Source organism: Capsicum annuum, chromosome 2, assembly GCF_002878395.1.
Source record: "Capsicum annuum cultivar UCD-10X-F1 chromosome 2, UCD10Xv1.1, whole genome shotgun sequence".
Lineage (NCBI taxonomy): Eukaryota > Viridiplantae > Streptophyta > Magnoliopsida > Solanales > Solanaceae > Capsicum > Capsicum annuum.
The window spans coordinates 96,538,309-96,558,283 of record NC_061112.1 but is presented as its reverse complement, the minus strand read 5'-3'; positions in this window follow the sequence as shown (position 1 = coordinate 96,558,283).

Sequence of the window (19,975 nt, the reverse complement as noted above, 5' to 3'; positions counted from 1 at the left end):
TACAAGAAGTGGTGAAGTCATCTTTTTGTATAGAGGTTAAAGAGAAGCAGGTTTTGGACCCTATATTTATGCAGATTAAGGCTGATATGGGTAAGCAGTAGGTCATAGCATTTGAGATTAGTGAAGATGGTATCTTGAGGTACCAAAGTAGGTTGTGAGTTCCTGATATTGATGGGCTGTGAGAAACGATTTTTCCTGAGACTCATGAGTAGAGGTATACAGTTCATCCTGGTTTGATGAAAATGTACCACGACTTAAAGGAGATTTATTGGTGGAACAACCTGAAGAGAGATGTGGCTAACTTTGTGGCTAAGTGTATAGTGTGTCAGCAAGCGAAGGTTGAGCACTTGAGGCTTAGAGGCATAGCTCAGGAGATTGAGTTGCCTGTGTGGAAGTGTGAGGTCATCAACATGGATATTATTACTGGTCTTCTACGGTCTCGGAATCAGCATAATTTGATTTGGGTCATTGTGGATAGGATGACTAAGTCTGTTCACTTCTTACCTGTGAGGACTACTTACACTGGAGAGGATTATGCAAAGTTTTTTATTAAGTAGATCATCAAATTTCATGGTGCAATAGTTTCCATTATTTTCGATCAAGGTACACAATTTTCTTCTAGCTTTTGACATTTGTTTTAGAATGGTATGGGCACACGGGTGAAGCTTAGCACCTTTTTTCTATCCTTAGATGGATGGACAAACAAAAAGGACTATTTAGATATTGGAGGATCTGCTAAGGGCTTGCGTGATTGATTTTGGTGGTAGTTTGGTTGATCATTTACCTCTCATCGAGTTATCACTCTAGTATTGGGATGGCTCCTTTTGAGGCTCTTTATGGTAGGAGGTGTAGATCTCCTATCAGGTGGTCTGATAATGGTAAGACCAGGTTGTTTGATCCGGACTTGGTTCACCAAGCCATGGAGAAGGTGAAGGGATTCTGGATAGACTTAAGACTTCTCAAAGTCTACAAAAGTCCTATGCGGATGTGAGACAAAGAGGGTGGAGTTTGAGGTTAGTTATTTGGTGTTCTTAAAGGTATTTTCTATGAAGGGAGTGATGAGATTTGGGAAGAAGGGAAAGCTCAGTCCTTGTTATGTTGGTCCATACTTGATTTTGAAGAGAGTGGGGAAGTTTGCTTATGCGTTGGATTAGCCTTCGAGCTTGGGTTTCGTTCACTCAATTTTCCATGTGTCGATGTTGAAGAAGTGTGTGGGTGATGCTTCTTTGGTAGTGCCTATTGAGAGTGTTGGTATTTGGAATTCCTTATCATATGATTAAGTCCCAATGGAGATTTTGGATAGACAAGTCCGTCATTTGAGGCCTAAGGATGTAGCTTCGGTGAAGGTTCTAGGGAAGAACCAAAAGGTTGAAGAAGCTACATGGGAAGTTGAAGAGGATGTGAAGTCCAAGTATCCACTCTTGTTTCTTGGATTGGATAGTCGTGCTTAAGGTATGGTTTTCCCTATTATCTTTGTTTTCTGACTTTGTTAAAGGAGTTGTTTTCTGTTTTCCAATCATGCTAATGATGCCTTGACTCCTCATTTGGGGATAAATGATCCTAGGTAGAGGGGGTAATGTAACACCCAGATTTTTGCCTCTGAAAATTTCTTAAGTTTTAAGCTTACTGCCCAGGCTACGACTCACCTAATGATTTTTAAAATCTCCTTACGAGTCGTATGGCTTGAGCTATAGGGTGACCAATGAGGTTGCCCATGTTTCTGTCCTGATCACGATTAGTACCTAATGATTTGTAAGGAGTAGTCATGAGTTGTAGTATGTGACTCGAGAAAAAACCAGTATAGGTGCCCAAGTCACGGTTGTGGTTACAACTAGGACCCTACGAGTCGTAAGGTTCATGTACGAGTTGTAGGGTACGACTTATAGGGTTAACAGTGAAGAGGCCTCATGTCTCTGCCCATACTATGAACTGTGGTGACGACTCATAACTAGATGTCACGAGTCGTGACATGATTTGCAGTCACTGGCAATAGTTTTTCCTGTTTTTTAATTGGGGGAACTTTGGTCATTTTCCTCTTTCCCCAATTGTGACCCATATCTTAAAAACACTTTAGGCTCTTATTATCACTCCAAAAGAAATCAAAATACACTTCTCTTCTCTCAAACTCCTCAAAGCAAAAACAAGACTATGGTTTCTCAAGGTTGATTATCTAGGGCTCAGAGGTTGATTTCTGTCCATAATTCCTAATATTTCCAGGCATGTATCTCTTCCCTAAAACTTATTTCTTGTAAAAGGCATGTGATTAAACTTGTTATCCATGTGAATAATTATGGTTTTGAAATTTGGGTTGAGGGATTTAGAAGGTTATTGTTTAAATGGTTTTCCCATGATTTATATGCAATTGCTTATGCTTAATTGATGGCTTTGAAACTAATGGGGGTGCATGGGCATGGTAAATGGAATGGGGGTCATGGCATTCCCCCAAATTGATGATTTTGAATTTAAAATTAGTTTAGAAAATTGTGTAACCTCAACCCACTTGCGTAATTGGCTTTGAAATATGGATAATTATATGGTTTGGCTTACTCCCCTAAACGATGGCATTGCATAAATGGTTGAACAGATAAAAATGATTTTGGAAGGCTTTGTTGGTCATGTGTTGAATTAATTATAAACTACGGGAATCGAGGCATTCACCTAAGTTGATTTTTATAAACTATGAGGGTCGAGTCATTCCCCTAAATTTGACTTGATAAATCACGGGGGTGGGGCATTCCCCTAAGGTGGTGAATAATTGGAATGACATAATGAATATTTGCTTGCAAGCATAATTGGTATGACGATACCAAAGGTATATGCCAAAACAGATGATTCTTGGTTAATGAATAGAAATTTATAAACAATTTTAATTGGGATTAAAGAGGGTTGTGTAGCATCTGGTCATGAAGGTAGAGGTCTTGAGATATTAATACTAAAACCCACATTTGCTGGCATGGGGGGTGGTCTTAATGATCGTGTGTTTGTGCCACACTTTACCCATATATTTGTATCTTGAATTGACTTGAGATTGGGGCATTCTCTGGTATTCCTTGGTACCTCCGGTTCGTGCAACTAACAGGCACTGGGGCTCTTCCGATGGGAGGAACCGGACCCATATAACCCATGGTTTTTTACGGTTGATGCTACACAGTCCAAACTCATGTTTTAACTCTCATGCAAAACCTTTTATCCTATTCCGACATATATATATGTAAGTATGTATGTATACATATATATACTAGTTTAGCCATACGTGCCTTGCACGTGTAATATTTGATTATTTAAAATTAATCAATTTTGTCTATTCCGAATATTTTTAATGAAGTACAAAACGTTCATATCAGTTCCAAAGATCCTTCATACTTTAATATAATAATGCAAACATAACATATATTTTATAGTAAATGCATATATATTTTACCATCAAAAGTTTCAAATGGTTAATGGATCATCAATTTTGCGTTTGTCATGCAATACTTGTTGTTAGAGGCTAAGAGAGACGCATTGATTTGAACCATATTTGTAGTACAATTATTTTTTTTAATTTTTTCTATATTTAAAATCTTTTCTTATTTTTAAAGTTAAATCTTTAGAAAATCCTTGATTACTTAATTAATTTTTTTAAAAATTTGTTGCTTCTTATATTTTTCTTAATCTAACGTTTTCATATTTATTTCTTGATTTTTCAAATCTTCTTAAATTTAGAATTCTTAAACTAATGAAAAAGATATTAGTTGTCTTTAGTTCTAGTGACTTCCAATAAGAAAATGTTTTACTAAAAATATTTAATTAATTCTCAACTCTTAAATATTAGGAAATAGTGAAAAGACGATTTTGTCTAAAACAGAGTCTTTTAATAAAGGGTAAAAAAATTCAAACAACATTTATAAGGTCCTTCAAACTTTTAATATAGTATAGATGTATACTATATTCATGGGCATTTTGTTTAAGGGATTAAAAATGGGAGCTAATGCATGTAGAAGGAGCAGTAATGGAGGATACAGATAATATGGTGGCAGAAGCAGAAGCAATAATACAAGCAGTTACTCATTGTAGTCAGTCAGGGCAATATAAAATCATCATCCAAACAGATTCACTGGCAATGTAGAGATTCTTAAGTCAGGAATGGGATGCACCATAGAAGATAACAGATACAGTGGAACAAATAAAGAGTTTGTTACAAGACAAACAAGTACAAATAAGGCATATCTTCAAGGAAGGTAACCAACTTACAGATCACTTAGCTAATCTAGCATTTTACAAGCAGAAGTTTCTATTTACATCCTTTATTCAACTACCAATAACAGGTAGGAAGATCCTTAACAGTGACAAGCAACACTAACACTAGCAAAAGGATAAGGGGACTGGGAAGGCTACAACATAGTCTTTCACATTCAGCATATTTACAACCTTTAAGGAGTTTAAACAAAAAAGTGAAAATGCTAAGTTGCCTATGTACACCAACCATAAAAAATGGAATTTCAGTGGATCATGGGTCACCAAGTCAAATTAAATTCAAGCGTCTGAGGTACTTGATCTTCTTCAATTATCAGTGGGTCCGAGCTTCCCTTTATCTCCATCCCTATTCCAGCTACAAATAAAGAAGAAACAAATGGTCAAAAGAGATGCATAGTTCAAGTTTTAAGCTCAAGAGTGCAAAGAACATACTTGAAAAGGGAAGTAAGGCTCAGAATACGAGACCTATCAGAGTAGCACCAAAAAGCATTGACCACATACTGAAGAGTTCATCTGAGATAGCAAGTAACAAGGAGCTAAAGAAGAGGTTCAGTGAAGATAAGCTAAGTAAAAAAAGAAGAAACTTACTTATGAAAGCTGGAAGCTACATCTTGAAACAACACGGGAAGAGTATTTATAACCCACAACTGGAGAAGAAGGAACTAAAGATTGACGATAAAGGCCATGGTGGAGGAGGTGGAGAAATAGGGAGCTCAGTTTCTAGCTGAATTTGGAAACCCTACTCATCTTATATGAGTATTACGGATCGGGTCTGAATTTTGGGCTGGTCCGTTTGCTATGTAGATGGGTCAATTCTTATTTGAACCATTTGTGTATTTTTGTAGAACTTGTAATATGGATTCATCATCATGATTTAAAATATTAATAAAATTATAAATTAAACAAAAAAAATAGTAGAGATGTATATGATTGTGTACATTGGTTTTGAATGATTTTTGACTGATTTGATATGACATTACTTTATCCCTTTGCTTAGTTACATGCTAGTGCTCACCCTGCTAACCATCCTCGGGCGCTGTATCCCCATGCGATGCAGGGTTTGGAGACTCTTCTGCTTTTCCTGCGTAGTGATAAGTGATCCCTGATTTGTTCGTGAGTCAGCTTAAAATGGCGAGCTTCCATTCTCTGGAAGACCCTCATTTCATGATCTTGGGTCATTTATGTTGTAGACTATTCCTTCTGGACTCATTTTAGCTATGGTCGGGGGCATATCCCGACTTAGGTTCACTACTAAAAGAGTTGTAAAAAGAGACTTAAAAAAAGAGACCTCAAAAATAGGTCGGAAATGAGAGACCTTATGAGGTCGGTTATTCCCTTAATTTATTTTTTTAATTTACTTTTAAATAAAGAGACCTCATGAAGTCGATAAATGATTAAAAAATTCAGCAACACAATATTAGGGACTTCAAGAGGTCAAAAATAAAAAGTAAAAAAACAATAGCACCAGAATGATTAAAATTATTTAAAAAGAAAATTATAATTGCAACCTCATGAGGTCGCTACTATTTTAATAAATTATTATTTATTATTAAAAACAATTATCTGTCACTATTTTATGAAATATGAAGTTAAAATATATATTTATCTAACTTTTTTTAATATTTATAATTATAATTAAAAATATACAAAATCAAAAGAATCAACTCTTAAATTCTTTTTATACTTATAATTATAATTAAAAAATACAAAATCAAAAGTTAGCTCTCTCAAATCTGTCTCTCTTTCATTCCGAATAAGGTTGCAAGTTTTGATTTTTTCTTAAATTTTTACAATTTAATCTGTATTTGTGTTGGTGTGGGTTGATTCTCCCTCATTGTCTTGGCCGAGTTTGTGTTAAAATGAAGATTTTGAACTGCTTTTATTGATATTGAAATTACACGTTGAAATTAGTAGGGCATGAAATTACCTTCTCAAGTTCCCCTAAGACAGCCTTAGAATTTGATTATTACTCGATAAGTAGAATTTGATTGTGAAGTCTCTGTGAGCTTCTTATTGCCTTTGCTATGAATATAGTGTTCTTGTAGTTCTTACCTAATTGATGATGAGAGATTATCTGTTAGAACTTTGGATAAAAATGAGAAAATTTATTTTTGTTCGGAGAACTTTGACTGATATGCAATTTTCAGGACAATGTTTTTGTTCAAATGTTGTACTTAATCCAATATAGAGTAATCTATCCTTATCTTAAGATCATAAGCTCTTTAACAGGAAGCTCGTGTTTCTTGGACTATTGCAAATTAAATTTGATTCTTCTGGTACATGCTTTAGTAGCTAGAATAGTGTTGGTGTAAAATAGGTAAGGGAATTTATATGTTCATACTTTGCCAAAATTCTGAAATAGGCATACATTTTTTCAATATTCTATTGCATAAGGGATCATGAGTTGAATTGTTTGGTACTTTGTTACCTGTTAATAAGTTAGAGAATATCTGTGTTCAAAGATATGATATATTTAAGATCATAAATTTTAAAAGTCTTATGGTTATATATGTTTAGAACCGATTCTTCACAGAGTTTTTAGTGAAAAGATAAAATGAGCATTGGCTAAATTTGGCTATGCTAGAATTGCTAGAAAGTTAGGCTATGAACCATTTTATTTTTTATCTAAGTTATGGTTTCCTTATGAACATTATTTGGAAATTTTTTTGCATTTTTATTATTCTAGATAAAACAATTCTACCTTTTTAAATTTTAAAAAATCAAAATAGCCAAATAGACACCATGTAGTTGCACTAGATTGTGTTCTCGACCCCAACTTCACCAGATTTTATTTAGGCAACTGCATGTTCAGAATTAGTTCATGTTTAAACTCTTTTGACCACCCTGTGTGATCAAGTTAAATGACTTCATTGATCCTGATCGTAAGTTTGTCCGACATTGTGATCTCCGCTGGTGTTTATATTGCTCATCTTTTACTGATTTATTTGTCGTCAATAAGTTGCTTTATTGGTTCATCTTATCAACCCGTTAAATATTCTAACCAGCGCTTTCTAGGTATTAATAGAAATAGTTGCCTATCAAATATAGCCAACCATATTCAAAATTATACACTAGTTTAATTTTTCAAATTCATAATTTCATTGGCATCTATTGTGTTACTTTAGCAGAGAAATGCTTGCAGTTGTTCCCATCCTGAGAATCTTACTAAGAGGGTTTATTTTGGGAGTATTATTAGGCTTGTATTCTGTAATTCTCTGGAAATAGACTCTTCTCTAAGTGCAACCAATGAAACCTTCTTTCTCTCTTTATGTTCCTTCCACCTCTTTATATGATTCTGAAGTGCATCTTTACTCTTTTCAGCTGCCTCAGCTTTGATTATCGCCTTGTTCAGATCTAGTCCTCAACTCGCTAATTTTCAATATTGTTGTTTTCAGTTCTTTCTTCAGTACTTGAATTTCATTTGGTTCTTCATGCACTTCAGATTCTCACACTGCTCCCTTAGATTTTGATAGGTAGAATGTTACAATAGTTAAACATAATATTGCATCTACTCGGTACAACGATCTATTAGATCGTGTCCTTAGGCATCGTGATGCAATTATATCCCATCTCAACTGGGCATGTATATTTCTAGGCTTGCACAGTTTTGGTTTGTATATTCATCCTCCCTCATCGGCCATTCATCAGATGAGACCAATTCCGATAAGGAGGTTTTTTATTCTCCCCAGTCCCCATCTACTTCCACCTCGACTCCCGAAAACCAATCCATTGAGAGTTCTCCCAACGAGCAGAAAGAGAAATTGGAGATGAATAAACGGATGAAATCAAGAAATAATTCAACTAATAGTTTGAACCAAGAACAAGAAATGGGAGAACGAAAGTCGTCTGGGTTCACAAAGACTTTGTGGCTAAAAAGTAAAAAAGATATATCGAAGTAGTTCTGATGATTCAATAATCTTATTACTTCAATTCGAAGTTCTTAGTTACTTCGACTGGATGAGTCCTAGCGAGGGAATAATTAAGTCATAATTCATTTGTTGATTGTATCATTAACCATTTCTTTTTTTTGGTACAAGGAACTTATAATGAATCCACTGATTTCTGTCGCTTCCGTTTTTGCTGCTGGATTGGCCCTTAGTTTTTATCATTAGGTGCATCTATCTCATGGTTTTTTATGGCTGAATTTGGTCATCTTTTCCTTGAAATTCATGTAACTTCCCACTCTTTATTCATCTATTAACTCTTGTAACTTATATCATCCATTCTTGAAGGTAAGGTAATTGGAAGTGGGAGAGCACCTCCTCAAGCTTTAAGCTTGCCCCGTGGGCAGCCAACAAGAGCTGCTCAGCTTCAGACTCCATAACTTTTGCCTAGCCAATGTGAAAGTAGAATGTAATGAAAGTAACTTCTAGGCATATAAATAATAGATGAAGTTGTCATCATGACTTTTAATTAGGGGAGGACTGCAATATCTCTATATTATGTAATATAAACCAAAAAAATCATTAATCTTCTTTTTTTTATATTTTGGTTGTTAATGTGACATATATTTGACAGCTTCACATTACCATTTTATCAAGTTATGAAATGCTGCTAGCATCCTAATATATTTTGTTTGCAAGAAAAGGAGCTTGGGAAGCTGATAACATAAGCTGAGGCTTTTAAGGATACACACATAAGGAAGGAGAAAACCTATGGACATCCTGATGTTTGGGTTGAGCCACGAGCTCAACTGACCTATATAAGCCTCTATTCTAGTAGTAATTACTTTATTTCCTAAAGTTATATTCTAGTGTTATTATCATTAAATTCAGAATTGATATATGTAATTCATAGTGGATTTTTGCCAGACTCTGTCTACCGATGTCCGAGTAGGTATGGGTATGCTTATGGCTTACCACAATGAACCTTTCGTAAATTTCATTTAGAAGGACTCAGTAGCTTCCAGGATGATGAGTCAAGGGAGATGATTTTGGCTTCGAAACAATAGATAGCTGAGCTATCTAATGAAGTTAAGGCCGCACGGGCAAGGGGAAGGCAGGGGGATATACAGTATGTGGGAATGAAGGCCCAATTTGATCATTACTTACTTCAGGGGGATTCCCCTTGTTCGGGTGATCCAGTTCACTCTCCCCAGTCTCTACCTATTTCACATTGAGTATATAGTTACAGTGATGAAGATGATAAGGTGTATCATTGTAAGACCTAGCAAAATCCTTAGCTCAACTCAGTCTTTTAAGCTTGCTAAGGGGTCCCAGACTTAGAAAAATTCAGCTAAGTATTTATACTTAGAGTTCTTTTAGACTTCATAAATTAGAAACTTTATTTAACGACTTTTATGACCTTAAAATGTCAATCTTTAGGTTAATTCGTGATCAAGAATGTCAGTAGGTATTTTTGGTTGAGTTTCGTATTTTTCGGACCTCGTTTGAACGATGTTTGGAAATCCAAAATAGAGCATCAACGCGATCTCGGCGCGGCGCGGCGGGGCGGCCATCGCATCGATCAATATTTTTCCCTTACTCTCAGTGGCAATTTTTAGTGAACTGATGATGCGCGTTGGCTATCGCGTCGATGCCAACGACATGGCATGTCGTCCTGCGCGTCGACAATTTAGTTTTAGTCTTTAAAAAAAAATAGCATCCATAGGGGTATTTGGGTCATTTTTCCCACCCCTATTAAGCCCCAAAAGAACGAAATTAAGTCATTCCTAGGGAAAAAATTCATTCTCTCTCAAATTTCTCTCAAGAACAAAACCCTAGGACATGAAATTTCAAGATGAATCCTCACGAACACTCCGTCAACCTTCTAGAATTTAAGCATTAAGGTATGTTAAGTGTTCATCCAAGGTTTTCTAATGAATTTCATGATTTGATGTGACTATGTTCATGATTATTATATTGATGGGATTTTCTAATCCATGATTAGTTGCAAGATTCATGTGAAATCATTTATTTTATGTGTAGTGTCATGTGAATTCATGCTAAAGCCTTGAGATTGTGAATTTGGTATTGATATTGTGATGCTCTCATGTTGTCTAGTGTTATGTGCATGTACTATGCTCTCCAAGTGTTTGATGAATTGTTCATGTGGGTTGAATAATGAAATTATAGAATGCTAATATGCATTCTCCATTCATGTACAAGTTAATGCATTACAAGTGTTTGAGTAAATGTCTCTATGAATGAACTATTGACTAGTATACATTGTTATGACTTTTACGACTATACTATGCTCTACTTTTCATGCTATCAAATCCTGGGGGTATTTAATACCCAACAATGTAGTTATTTATCTAGAGCCAGTGTCAGTTACAGAGTAGTCTCAGTCATGTTACAATCAGTAGTAGTCTTAGTCAGTTACAGAACTCAGGAAATTTAGTAGTACTCAGTAATAAGTTTTAGTTTAGTATTCAGTTCAGAACCTAGTAGTATTCAGTTCAGAATTCATTCAGTAACCAGTTCAGTACTCAGAGAACTCAGAATCAGTCCAGTCTGGTTCAGTATTCAGTTTCGACCTCAGTAAACTTAGTCAGCTAACAGAACTCAATAATATTCAGTCAATTAATAGAATCCAGTAGTATTCCGTCAATAAACAAAACTTAGTGAACTTAGTTTAGTTCAGTTAAATAGTACGATCAGTAACAGTTCAGTCAAGCCTAGTACAGTCTTGGAATAAGTTTAGTGTCTTTCAGTTGGGAGTAGAATTCAGCACCGAGCGAGCCTAGGGATGGGGGCTCACCCGTTACCTTGAACTGGGTCCTTAGAAGCAATCCCTAAGTACCAAAACTACGTAGCCAGCGTAGGTTATGAGACGCTACCCATTAGATAGGACTAACATACTCAGGGATCATCCATTAGTTTAGGACTGATCTCAGGGGTCACCCGTTAGACTAGGACTGACCCCACAGCCAGTTGTCTTTACACATGACACAGTACTGAAACCCTTCTAATTGGGGTTACAGATTGAACCTCAACTTAATTATCTTATTTGGGGTATGTCAGACTCCCACAATCTCAACTTTAGATTCAGTGTCAGTATAGAACTCAGTTCAGTTCGACAGATTTAGGAATGTCAGATACAGTCACTTAGTTCAGTATGGAACTCAGTATAGTTCCACAGGATCAAGACTGTCAGATACAGTCCCTTAGTTATCAGCTACACAGTATCAGTAAACTTAGATATTAATAAATTAGTAATTCAGAACTCAGTATCCAGTGTTATCACGACCTCAGATTACAGTATATATATTCGTACATGTACTTTCATTCAGTTATATTCATGTCATTCATTCAAAATTATTCATGCATATGAACCCATGCATTTTAGACTACCTCACTTAGCATACCAGTATATTCAAAGTACTGATGCATACCTTTCTTTTGCACTATGATGTTTTACATCATAGGTTCAGACGTGCGGGCTCCTGATCATACTTAGCAGTTTAGATATTCAGTGGACAGAGTTAGTAGTGAGTCCTCTTAGTTAGAGGACATGATGATTATTTCAGTAGTTCAGTCCAACCGTCCTTTAGTTCAGTTCGGTTACCCGAATTGGCACGACGTCATTTCCAGTACTGCCAAAGGGTAATGCCCAAACAGGCTTTATGCACTTCATTGCAGACAAGATCAGGAAAGCTCTCCTGATGCGGTCATTGATATGTTACAGATCTTTCATTTACATGTTTATGCCTCTTAAGATCTAGGAGCTTTTTTTTTCTTTTGTAATCCTTTACGTAGCAGTCAACTTTAAAGTCAGACAAAATATTAACAAAACCTTTCCCAGTCTCCACCCATGTGGGTCAGTTTATCATAGCCGGCGGGTATACAGGAACCGTCCAATTATGATATCTCAGAAAGTCTGGCCTTTAGATTCTTGTAGTAATATCAGTAGGTATAGACAAGCAGTGGGAGATGATGATGCCCAATCGTATGCACCTCAGTGCAGAGTTTTGTACCCTAGTTATCATGATGTCTACTCATACCTTACATGTCAGCTCTATGATCATATCCCATATTCGTGCACAATAACAAAAATCATGCACGCTTACAGTTCCTAGTATAAGGAGTTTCAGTTCACTTAGTGTTACGAATTATGTTCCATGAATACAGAAACTCCAAACTTAGGTCATGCAGCTCATGACTTCTGTACTCATGCCTTGTAGTGTGTTCAGTCCCAGTTACTGTCTCAATTACAGTTTTAGTTACCATCTTAGTTACAGTCCCAGTCCCAGTCTAGTAATCAGATCAAAAACTCTATTGAGTTTTAGGTTAGCTTGACCATAGCGTACAGTTATCATTTATTCAGTTATCAGTATTTCAGTACCTCAGTTTATAGAAAAGTTTAGAATTATGATATACGTTTGGTCTTGCATTCTCAAATAATACAATTTTCACTAATTCATGCTTAGTTATCTCATACTACTCAGTCAGTCCCTTCCTTATATGCATAATACTCTATAGTTTCAGTCCAGTTATTCGGACTAACTATAGTTCAGTCTTACATGCCCAGTATTCAGCTATCAGACATTCAGATAATCAGATAAATTAGTATGTTTATGCATTTGTGCTCAGCATCCATGTGAATATTTTCAGTAGTCTCAGGTGCAGTATTGTTATGGAGAGTATAGTTGAGAGAGTATTCAAGGGATATGTCTAAGCTTGAAAATTTGTAGTTGCAGTGCTTAAGGCTTAGTCACTTCATCTTAGATGATGTTTCGTAAGCCTCGACTCATATTACAGAATTTTAGCTAGGATGTGATTTTCTTATTCATTTATTTTATTCAGCCATGCCAAAACTCTTTGCTCCCTAAAGCCACTAGAACTCTATATAAAGAGTGTCAAAGGAAGGCTCCAATTGAATATAAGTTTTCAGCATAAGCTAGTTCGCAAAACTAGTAATTCAGTTTAGCAGTTAGGCAAAAAATATTTGTGTGGGTTGGTTTTCCATTTTTCCATTTAGTCGCACTATCCAAAGTTTTATGAATATAACTATTCCAAGGTCGAGCAACCATGTGGTTGCGAGTTCAGCTCAATTCAAGTGTCATGCCTCAGTTTCAGATCCCCGATATGCAGCCAAGATTCAGTTCGTAGGTAACCTGTGCATCGTATCAATTTTTCTCAGTATCTCAGCCAAGTCAGTATTCTTCAAGGGATATAATGTCCCAAGGAAGAGATGCACTATAATCCCCCAAGTTTTCATGACCTAAACCTTTAATCTTCCCTCAACGTAACTAATCTAGTTTGGAGTAGTGGGTACTCATAGCTGGACCCTCAAGTTCCAATCTCAGTCGTAAGCCATGTATTCAAGGGCTCAGTTTATTTTATGATATTTAGTTCATGTATCCCATTTCAGTCTTAGTTATGTTCTCATGTTCCTGTTCATACATGTTTAGTAAATAATCTCAGGTTCATCAGTATTCTTAGCTTAAAGTAACAGTCTTCCTTAGATTGGCTTAGTCCATGTTCAGTTACAGTTATAAACTTGGTATCCAATACCATTGCATATTCAGTCATGTATTCACAAATTAGTTCAGTCATGTACTCATGCATCATACATGCATGTCCAGTATATAAGCCCAACTTATCAATAATCCTAGTCATGCATTCATGAACCATGTTCAGCAATGTACTCATGCTTTAGATATGCATGTTCAGTATGATAATTCAGTATATCAATAATTTCAGTCATGAAATCATGCTTCAGTTATGCATGTTCAGTGTCTAAGTCTAGTCTATCAGTATTCTCAGTTTAATCAGTCTCATCTGAGGATGAATGTCCCCAAGGGGGAGATATTGTAAGACCCCACAAAATTCTAAGCTCAACTCTGTCTTTTAAGCTTGCTAAGGGGTCCGAGACTTAGAAAATTCTAGTTAAGTGTTCATACTTAGAGTTATTTTAGCCTTCGTAAGTTGGCAACTCTATTTCACGACTTTTATGACCTTAAAATATTAATCTTTAGGTTAATTCATGATCAAGAATGTCAGTAGGTGTTCCCGAATTAGTTTTGTATTTTTCAGACCTCGTTTGAACCACGTTTAGGAATCCAAAATAGTGCATCGATGCAATCTCGGTGCAGCACGTCGGCCATCGTGTCAATCAATATTTTTCCTTGGCTCCTAGTGTTAATTTCCAGTAAACCGACGCGGACTCGATGCGGCGCGTTGTCTATCGCGTCGATGTCAATGACACAATGGATCACTCTGCCCGTCAACAGTTCAATTTTCAGTCTTTAAAAAAAACCGCATCCAGAGAGGTATTTAGGTCATTTTCCCACCCCTATTAAGCCCCAAAAGAATGAAATTAAGTCATTCCTAGGGCAAAAATTCATTCTCTCTCAAATTTCTCTCAAGAACAAAACCCTAGGACATCAATTTCAAGATGAATCCTCATGAACACTCCGTCAACCTTCAAGAATTCAAGCATTAAGGTATGTTAAGTGTTCATACAAGGGTTTTCTTCCACCCTTCGAGTTTAAGAAATCTTTTTGAAACTACAAGTTAAAGGGTTTAATGAATTTCATGATTTGATGTGACTATTTTCATGATTATTATGTTGATGGGGTTTTCTAATCCATGATTAGTTGCAAGCTTCATGTGAAATCATTTATTTTATATGTAGTGTCATGTGAATTCATGCTAAAGACTTGAGATTGTGAATTTGGTGTTGAAATTGTGATGCTCTCATGTTGTCTAGTGTTATGTGCATGTACTATGCCCTCCAAGTGTTTGATGAATTGTTCATGTGAGTTGAATAATGAAATTATAGCATGCTAACATACATTCCCCATTCATGTACAAGTTAATGCATTACAAGTGTTTGGGTAAATGTCTCTATGAATGAACTATGGACTAGCATACATTGTTATGACTTTTACGACTATGCTGTCCTCTACTTTACATGCTATCGAGTCCTGGGGGTATTTAATACCCAACAATGTAGTTGTTTACCTAGATCCAGTGTCAGTTACAGAGTAGTCTCAGTCATGTCATGATCAGTAGTACTCTTAGTCAGTTACAGAACTTAGGAAATTCAGTAGTACTTAGTAATCAGTCTCAGTTCAGTATTTAGTTCAGAACCTAGTAGTATTTAGTTCAGAATTCAGTCAGTAACTAGTTCAGTACTCAGAGAACTCAGAATCAATCCAGTCCGGTTCAGTATTTAGTTTCGACCTCAGTAAACTCGATCAGCTAACAAAACTCAGTAGTATTCAGTCAATTAATAGAATCCAGTAGTATTTCATCAGTTAACAAAACTCAGTGAACTCAGTTTAGTTAAATAGTATGATCAATAACAGTTCAGTCAAGCCTAGTACAGTCTAGGAATAAGTTTAGTGTCTTTTAGTTGGTAGTAAGATTTAGCACCGAGCGAGCCTGAGGATGGGGGCTCACCCGTTAGCTAGGACTAGGTCCCTAGAAGTAATCCCTAAGTTCCATAACTACGTAGCCAGCGTAGGTTATAAGATGTCACCGGTTAGATAGGATTGACATACTCAAGGATCATCCGCTAGTTTAGGACTGATCTCAGTGGTCACCCATTAGACTAATACTGACCCCACAACCAGTTGTCTATACCCATGGTACGGTACTGACACCCTTCTAATTGGGGTTATAGATTGGACCCCAACTCAATTATCTTATTTGGGGCATGTCGGTTAGATGATTAGCTCCCATAGTCTCAATTTCAGATTCAGTCTCAGTATAGAACTCAGTTCTATTCTACAGATTCAGGACTTCAGATACAATCATTCAATTTAGTATAGAACTCAGTATAGTTCAACAGGATCAAGACTGTCAGATACAGTCCCTCCGTTATCAGCTACACAGTATTAGTAAACTCAGATATCAGTAAATCAGTAATTCAAAACTCAGTATCTAGTATTATCACGACCTCATATTACAGTATACGTATTCATGCATGTACTTCCATTTAGCTATATTTATGTCATTTAGTTAGAATTGTTCATATATATGAAGCCATGCATTTCAGCCTACCTCACTTAGCATACCAGTATATTCAAAGTACTCATGCATACCCTTTTTTTGTGCTATGATATTTTATATTATAGGTTTAGACGCACGGGCTCCCATCATACTTAGCAGTTTAGATATTCAGCTGACAGAGTTAGTGGTGAGTCCTCTTAGTTCGAGGACATGATGATTGTTTTAGTAGTTCTGCTTATTTTAGTAGTTTGGAGTTAGTTGGGGACTTGTCCCATCAACTCCATATCTCAGACAGTTTAGAGGATTTTTCAGACTAGAGTATTTTTAGACAGATATATCAGATTTGGTATTTGTTAAATCATATTTAGTTTTATTACAGTATTAAACCTTATGGCATATTTTCCGCCTACTTTCCGCATACTACAGTATTATTATTCAGTTATTGCAGCAGGTACCAGTCATGGGTTAGCTTGTGGTCCTTCGGGATTATGAGCACCGTGTAGCGTCCGGGGTACAGACTTGGGGCATTACAATCTTGTGGACAATGCACCATCGCATTGTTAAAGATGAGTGTGGTGTTAGATAATCTAAAATATGTACTTTATGATGGTTTATTTGTATTATTAAGTGTTTTTGAATGCATAAGAGCTTTGAAGTAGTCTAATCAATAGTACTATTGTATAAATAACTTGACTACTATATTTTTTCGTTCAATTTCAAGATACTTTAAGTTTATTTTCATTTAGTGTTCATTGGATGAGATATTTAGTACTTGTGTTTGTTGTTTGATTGATTGGTGTGAGCTCTTGGATCTCAATTTAGTTGATTAGATTGTATATATTATTGAATTGAATTAAAATGATAGGTGTCTGTAAAGCTATTATTGCCATCAGTCTTTTTACATAAAAGAGACCACATGATGTTGCCATTTTGCATTTTATTTTTCAGCAGATGAACAAAAGCGACCACAGGAGGTCTCTTTTTTGCAATTTGATTTTCTAGGCACTCAAAGAAGAGACTGCAAGAGGTCGCTTATGTTTTTAATAAATTATTTATGATAAAAATAAAGAAATAATAGTCACCTGATGAGGTGTCTTTTAATTATAAAATAAACAAAATAAAATAAAATAGAGACCTTATGAGGTCTCTTTTAATAAAATAATAATAATTACAAAAAATAGTTTAGAGACCTCGTGTAGAAATTTTAAAAAATAACCTAGTGACCTCGTGAGGTTGCTTTTAAGTGACCTCATGAGGTCTCTTGCAAAAAGCAACCTATGTTTTAGAGACCATCAATTGAGGTCGCTTTTGAAGTCTCTTTTTTAGCAAAAGAGACCTCGTGAGGTCTCTTTTTTAGGTGTCTTTTTATAGCTTTTCTAGTAGTGATTATTATTGATTACTGGAGGCTTTTTGGATTACTGTGGATTGGGATGGTCTTTGAAGTTCTTAGATTCATTTCTGAGTTAGTTGAGTTATCTATCTTGTTATATGTTCGGAACTCAGCTCTATTTTGTTATATGTTTGAAATTCATCCGTTGCTAGTCGTATTGTATTCTGGTTGGCTAGGATAAAAGGGGTGGTATCCGATCCTCGGTGGACTTGATATACCCGTCATGGCCAGGACTTGGTTTGGGTCGTGACAACTGCATACAATCAAATAATTTGTATGGTAACTTTAAAGGGGGCTTTTCGAATCCTAATACACTTTCTATAAAAATTCAATTGACAAGATAAACAATCATTATCATTAAATAAAAATGTAATAACATAATAGAATAAAACAAATAACAGACAATGAGCATTGATTCTAATAAATTAATAGCTCTATAATAACATTAAAGTGATAAGAATTACATCCATTTACATGATTCTTATCGAATTTGGAGTTTTCAATCTTGACTCTCAGTGAATGATCTCGATGAAAATTTTCAGGTATCACAGATTATCCCATAAATAATCATCAATGGAGCCACATAAGGAACCGTCTATATAGGACAACCTGAAGGGTCAAAAAGAGGGGTTGTTGGCCTCTCAAAGTTGGTCCCATTAGACCAATAACTTGTTGAAAAGTATTATATGTAGAACCCTCTCCGTCAGTCTTTTTCTTCATCACTTCGCGTATCTTCTTGAGATTTTCATTCATCACAAAACATAGATCATTGAGATTACAAGGGTGGATTTCAACAGGAATATTTTTTTCCTCCAATAGTTCACACATCATGTTCTTGAGTTCTTTTACAGTGTGTTCCTTTTTTTACTTAGTATAGTTTTTTTCCATCACTCTAGAAGTGTCTTGATAGGATAAAATAAGGAGAAAAAAAATATTTTTTATGGTGATGAAAGGTGTAACGATCCTCTTATTCGTTTGTGCATTTTATGCATTTTTTATTTTAGCTCTCCTCGTAGTTTTATACATGATTTATGACTTACGGAGATGGATAGTACCAATTCTTGAGGTGTTCCAAAGTGAGTTAAGTCTTTAGTAGGGTTATTGAATTTTGATAAAGTTAAACCCAATCATGGTCAATCTTTGATCGAGACTACCTCGGGTTAGTGTCGTCGTGTTTTCAATAGGTCCGAAATGTACTTTTTAGTCAATGTACATATTTGATTTGTTTTATCGAGGCTCCGAATAATATCCGAAATCTATTAGGTATTTTAAATAATTAATTTAGTAATGATTTAATGGGCCAAAGTTGTAATTCATTTATATATCTGACTAATACAAAGATGAATTTAAGTGAGAATTAAGGATTCACCCTATATTATAATAATAATAATAATAATAACAATAATAATAATGATAATAATAATAATAACAATAATAATAATAATAACAATAATAATAACAACAACAACAACAACAACAATAATAATAATAATAATAATAATAATAATAATAATAATAACAATAATAATAATAACAATAATTAGTTTCAATAAGCATAGTGCAATCAGAAGTATCATCTATTAATTTACATCAAGGATTTAAGGTTGATAATAAATGATAGTATATGCGGTAAGATAATCCTATAAGCTCAGATCCAGGGGCATAATCATAACCATGAGTTTTCACATTTAAGGTTAAAGCATGAAGAATATTTACATCGGTTAGAGATCCTGTAAATGGTATCAGAGCCTGTGAATTTTCATAGTAAACATGTTAAGTGGGGTGAAGTTTTTTAGCATAGATATAAGGCTTTTATAATTATAGATATGGGAGAAGTTAGTACTAAGAGTACAAAACTCGAAGAGGTAGATTTACCTCAAGATATGGATTTACTAAATAAATGGACAATTTCAAAAGTTGAATTAAAAACCATATATGAGTACGGATTTTTTGATTAAATAAAACATAAACAAATTATTAAAACAACTGAGCAATCCCTTGCTTTAAATGCTGATGAACAAACTATTCAACTCCTAAATAAGCATTATATTGATATTTTTAAACGTAATTATAATTATATGCATATTGGCCTAGTACAAATTGCCTTTCGACCTTTAACACTAAAGGGTCTCCCTGAAACATTTTTAGCTGCTTTGTGTGATGCTAGAAATTTAAATTTTAGAAAATCCTTAATGGGATCTATTGAATCTACTCTTGCCTATGGTCCTGTATATTTTAATACTCAGCCAAATTTACAATTATCTCTAACCGATGTAAATTTTCTTCATGCTTTAACCTTGAATGTGAAAACTCATGGTTATGACAATGCCCCTGGATCTGAGCTTATAGGATTATCTTACCGCATATACTATCATTTATTATCAACCTTAAATCCTTGATGTAAATTAATAGATGATACTTCTGATTGCACTATGCTTATTGAAAC